General features: G+C 43.6%; 1 non-coding gene across 1 annotated transcript; it reads right to left on the reverse strand.

Annotated features, from left to right (window-relative positions):
• Nucleotides 1-5,076: 5,076 nt before the first annotated feature.
• On the reverse strand, nucleotides 5,077-5,181 carry LOC115522525. The gene has a single exon (XR_003971431.1). It is a non-coding gene; the product is annotated as a U6 spliceosomal RNA (small nuclear RNA).
• Between the last annotated feature and the right edge of the window lie 561 nt (nucleotides 5,182-5,742).

The following is a 5,742-nucleotide window of genomic DNA, read 5'->3' on the forward strand; positions in this document are numbered from 1 at the left end:
TCAAGTGCGAGGTTTATGATGTGTGTTAAGTCGGGAAGGACAATGGGCCCCCTAATACTGAAATGCCAAGTTAGACTCGTTCCCTCAGGCCCAGGCTGGGCAGGCTTTCTTGGGGTCTGAACTAGGAAGCTTGTGGTGTGGAGAAACAGAGCAGGAGCCTATGGGCTGATCATCCTCAAAAGGGGCAAGGAAGGGCTGGTCTTCTCATTCCCACGTCCTCAGCCGGGTCTCACCAGCCTGAGAAATCACCCACTCGCCTCTGTGCGGAATTGGAGCGAGGCCACGGGTGTTAAGCACGTGGAGCTACCTTCAGTGGAGAGAAAAGCTAAGAAGGTGAGAAACAACTTGGTCCTTCTAATGGCCCCCGCCAGAGTTTCCCAACCTCAGCCCTATTGGCAATGTGGACCAGATACGTTTTTGCTGTGGCCCTGTCCTGCACATTGTGGGATATTAGTGGCATCCTCGGGCCCCTCTCACTGGACACTAATAGCCCATAACCTCCTTGCTCTGAGTTGCAACAACTAAAAAATATCTCCAGGCCTTGTCAAATTGGCCTTGGTTGAGAACCACCGGCCGAGACTCTGGTTCTATTTGTTAGAAATCGGTTCATTCTGAACTCTTCTGTTGAGTACTCACTATATCCCAGGCTGGGGGGAAAGGAAAAATCTGGTTCTGGCCTTAGATAGCTGTGTCTCGTTGACGCACAGAAATGTGTCTAAGAAGAAAGTTGGTGGTACACATGAACGTCTAACTGTTCCCCGGACAGATTGGCCTCGAATCAGTAAAGCCCAGTTTGACCATGTGGAGGTCGATCTGTCATGCTTTCTGTGATGAACTGCCTCTTAGGGAAGCCATTTCTCTGCAGGTCCTTCATTTCTGTTTTGAGAATGACTACTGTATCTGGCTTGACATGCAGAATGTATGCCTACAGCCCATGAAATTTGTTTTCTTCCTGAGTAATGGGGCTCTTCCACCCTCTGTCTCCATGGCATCTGTGAGATCAAAGCCATTTATTTCACAACAAATATTAAGGCCTGGGCAACTTAATCTTGACAGAAGGCAGAATCTCTAGGGAAAATGCAGAGAGTTTAAACAAAAATAACTCACTAATGCCTTCATTCCAGTGCTTCTGACTTTTATATACCAAATATATTGAAGTGATAGGATTGTTATACTTAGGATATCCCTTCAAGCAGTCATTTTTATGGATTTTTGACCGCACACGGTATTGGCACCCCTAAACCCTCGTGTTGTTCGGAGTCAACAGTAAATTCGTGTTATGCTATCAAGACCTACAAACAAGATTCGCTCTCTGAGTTTTTTTACTTAAAAATAAAGGCTCTGGGCGGGATAAACCCTAAGCCCTCTTGAATTTCTGAAATTCTATGACTCTAAGAAAATAACATTTAAAAATATCACCAATATTGAATAATTGCATCCATTCAGTGGCATTTATTGACCGTCTGCTCTGCACTTTGCTTAATTTCAGGACTGGAGCCACAGCTAAAGGGGATTGCTTATTTAGGCGTGAAAATACATATAGATACTTTCTCATGACACATATCAATGTTTCACAAGACTCTTTGAAGAACCTCATAATGGGGTCTGCCTTATTTTTTTAATCATCTCCATATTTAAAGGAAAGTTTAGGAACTTACCCAGAACCCTGAGGAATCTTGACATATGGAAATAGGTCTCTTCCCCACCCTTTCTAGCCGAGCTACTAGAATGGGATAGAATAAACCCTGGAAGGCAAAGGGACGGAGAAGTGTAGGGCCAAGCCTATACCAGTCTGGGATGCCTTAGGACTCACTGCTCCATTTCACCTTCATCCTCCCAACACTCACTCTGTGTATTTGTCTAGGGAATACCGAAACCCTCCCCTCTAACAGACGAAATGAACAGACTTTTTCCAAAGAAGACAGAGATGGCCGATAGACACATGAAAAGATGCTCAGTATCACTCATCGTCAGGGAAATGCAAATCAAGACCACAATAAGGTATCCCTTCACACCTGTCAGAGTGGCTAAAGTCAAAAACACGAGAAGCAACAGGTGTTGGTGAGGATGTGGTGAAAGAGGAACCCTCCTGCACGGTTGATGGGAATGCAAACTGGTGCAGCCACGGTGGAAAATGGTATGGAGTTTCCTCAAAAAGTTAAAAACAGACCCACCCTACAATCCAGCAATTGCACTACTAGACCTTTCCCCAAAGAATAAAAAATCAGTAACTTAAAGGGATATATGCATCTCGATGTTTATAGCAACATTATTTACAATAGCCAAATCATGGAAACAGACCAAGTGTCCGTTGATTGGTGAATGGATAAAGAAGATGTGGTGTATGTATGTATGTATGTATGTATGTATGCATACACACACACACACACACACACACACACAATGGGATATTATTCAGCCCTAAAAAATAAAATCCTTCCATTTGCAAAGACATGGATGGAGATAGTATTCTGCTAAGATAGAGAGTATTCTGCTTAGGTCAGTCAGAGAAAGACAAATACCATATGATGTCACTCATATGTGGAATTTAAGAAACAAAACAAAGGAGCAAAGAGGAAAAAGAAGAGAGAGAGTGGAAAGCCAAGAAACAGACTCTTAACTTTGGAGAGCAGACTGCTGGTTACCAGAGGGGAGGTGGGGGGATAGCTTTCATTCAGGAAATCTGAATTCTACCAAGAGGGAGAAAAATGGAGGAGAGGAGTAAAATGGACCAGACATGGGAAGTGAGAATATAATTGGGATCACCTCCATCCTGTGCCTAGGTGATCCCAAGTGCAGTTTCAGAATCCTTCACAACTCAGGCAGCCAAAACCACTCAATGATCGTGAGCACTAGAGATGAAACACATTTCTCTGGTTTTTTGGTTTTTTTGTTTTTGGATAGGATTTATGGGACAAAAGATGAGAAATCATGGACAACTGAATCAAATAGATTTCTGAACACTCACTAAGCAGGTGGCCTAGCAGGCCTGATTTGAAAAATGCCTTAGACATAAATTTTACAAATGAGGAAGCTAGGTTTCAGGAGGCTGTTCCTTGACGAACACCAACATAATTGATGACAACCATAAATAGCATGTTTCAATGGCCTCACCATGTACACCATCCCACCCATCAATCAGAAGCAAGCATCTGCATTTTAAAATATGCTTATAATTGCTTATTATTCAAGTTGACTGTTGGAAAAGCACTCATAGTCCCATATACTGTGAGTAATTGAGTCTCAACTATATATTGTTAAGTGATTTGCATGATCTGGACCCTGAGGTCCTAGCCTGACATTTCCCTCTTTTCTCATTACTGGCTATTCACAGCATCCAAAGACATGACAGAGGCCCCAACTGTGATGCCCTGATCGCTGCCAGGCCCCAGGCATTGAAGCCACGCTTGCTGCCATTCTCTTTGGCTAAGTTAGACACATGCTAAAATGGATACAAGGATCCCAAAGCAATTGCCTTGGAGGACACTTAAACGAAGGCAAGTGAGCACAAGGTGGACAAGGGAAAGCTTTCAAGAACCTTGAAATTGAATTTGGAGTCACTAATACAGCTGGGAAATGATAGCGCCGAATGTCTCAAGGTCACTTGCTACAGAGAAGGGGCCTTTATTTCAAAGAAATTGCCTTGTCTGCCAAGATAAAAAGGAGACATATACACAGCAAAGAAAAGGAACAGATGCTGCAGGGCGCTACCAGGGGAGAGGCTGCAAAACAAATCATCGGCGAGAAAGGGAGTGAGGAACGCCACACGTTTCTTCCATCATTGGGCAAGAGGAGCTCTTCCCTCTCACTCACAGGACAAAAAGTAGGCTGGCTCCATCCAAATGGCCGTTTAGGCCCAGTAGGGCCATTTGCACAAATGGGAAAAGCTAGAGAATATATGATGTTCTCCACTGTGCCAAATCAATGGCTATATTACACCTGCCGCAGCTGGGTCATAAAAGCTGAAGCACTCTGGAACTATTTTAGACCACAGGGTCCCCACAGTCACAAGGTCCCCCCAGAAACACCATTTCCTTCTACCTGTGGATCCGACATCCAGCAAATTTCAGGAGACGATACAAATAGACTAAAATCTCCCTCATTTCTGGAGGGGACATAGAGACACCGCAGAACCAAGATTTTTCTCCTTTGCTTCCTTCTAGAACTTTTACAGTTTTAGATTTCACATGGAGTCTATGATCTGTTTTGAGTAAATTTTTTTAATATGAAATGTATTGTCAAATTGGTTTCCATACAACACCCAGGGCTCATCCCAACAGGTGTCCTCCTCAATGCCCGTCACCCACTTTCCCCTCTCCCCCACCCCTCATCAACCCTCAGTTTCTTTCTCAGTTTTTAAGAGTCTCTTATGGTTTGCCTCCTTCCCTCTCTGTAACTTTTTTCCCCCTTCCCTTCCCCCATGGTCTTCTGTTAAGTTTCTCAGGATCCACGTAAGAGTGAAAACATATGGTATCTGTCTTTCTCTGTATGACTTATTTCACTTAGCATAACACTCTCCAGTCCCATCCACGTTGCTTCAAAAGGCCATATTTCATTCTTTCTCATTGCCAAGTAGTATTCCTTTGTGTATATAAACCACAGTTTCTTTATCCATTCATCAGGTTGATGGACATTTAAGCTCTTTCCATAATTTGGCTGTTGTTGAAAGTGCTGCTATGAACTTTGGGGTACAAGTGCCCCTACGCATCAGCACTCCTGTATCCCTTGGGTCAATTCCTAGCAGTGCTATTGCTGGGTCATAGGATAGATCTATTTTTAATTTTTTGAGGAACCTCCGCACTGTTTTCCAGAGCAGCTGCACCAGCTTGCTTTCCCACCAACAGTGCAAGGGGGTTCCCGTTTCTCCACATCCTCGCCAGCATCTATAGTCTCCTGATTTGTTCATTTTAGCCACTCTGACCGGCGTGAGGTGATATCTGAGTGTGGTTTTGACTCGTATTTCCCCGATGAAGAGCGATGTTGAGCATCTTCTCATGTGCCTGTTGGCCATCTGGATGTCTTCTTTGGAGAAGTGTCTATTCATGTCTTCTGCCCATTTCTTCGCTGGATTATTTGTAAAAATATGGAAGCTTCACAAATCTGCATGTCATCCTTGCACAGGGGCCATGCTAATCTTCTCTGTATCGTTCCGATTTTGGTGTATGTGCTGCCGAAGTGCCCATGAGTAAATTTTTTATATATGGAGTAAGATACGGATCACGGTTCGTATTTGTACATGGCTATCCAATTGTTCTGACCGCGTCTGCTGAAAAAAACTATCCTTTCTGCACTGAACTACCTTTTCAACTTTGAAAAGGATCAATTAAGCCATATATATGTGTGCCTATTTCTGGATTCTATTCCACTCCTCTGATATAACACCTTTCTCAAAAAAAAAAAAAAATTAAAAAAAAAAAAAAAAAGGGGCGCCTGGGTGGCGCAGTCGGTTAAGCGTCCGACTTCAGCTCGGGTCACGATCTCGCGGTCCGTGAATTCGAGCCCCATGTCGGGCTCTGGGCTGATGATGGCCCGGAGCCTGGAGCCTGCTTCCGATTCTGTGTCTCCCTCTCTCTCTGCCCCTCCCCCGTTCATGCTCTGTCTCTCTCTGTCCCAAAAATAAATAAACGTTGAAAAAAAAAAATTTAAAAAATAAAAACACCTTTCTCCTTTTGCTATTACTGCACTGGCTTGATTACTATAGCTCAGAGTAAGTCTTGAAATCAAGTAATGTAAGTTGTCCAA

This window comes from Lynx canadensis, chromosome C1, assembly GCF_007474595.2.
Source record: "Lynx canadensis isolate LIC74 chromosome C1, mLynCan4.pri.v2, whole genome shotgun sequence".
Lineage (NCBI taxonomy): Eukaryota > Metazoa > Chordata > Mammalia > Carnivora > Felidae > Lynx > Lynx canadensis.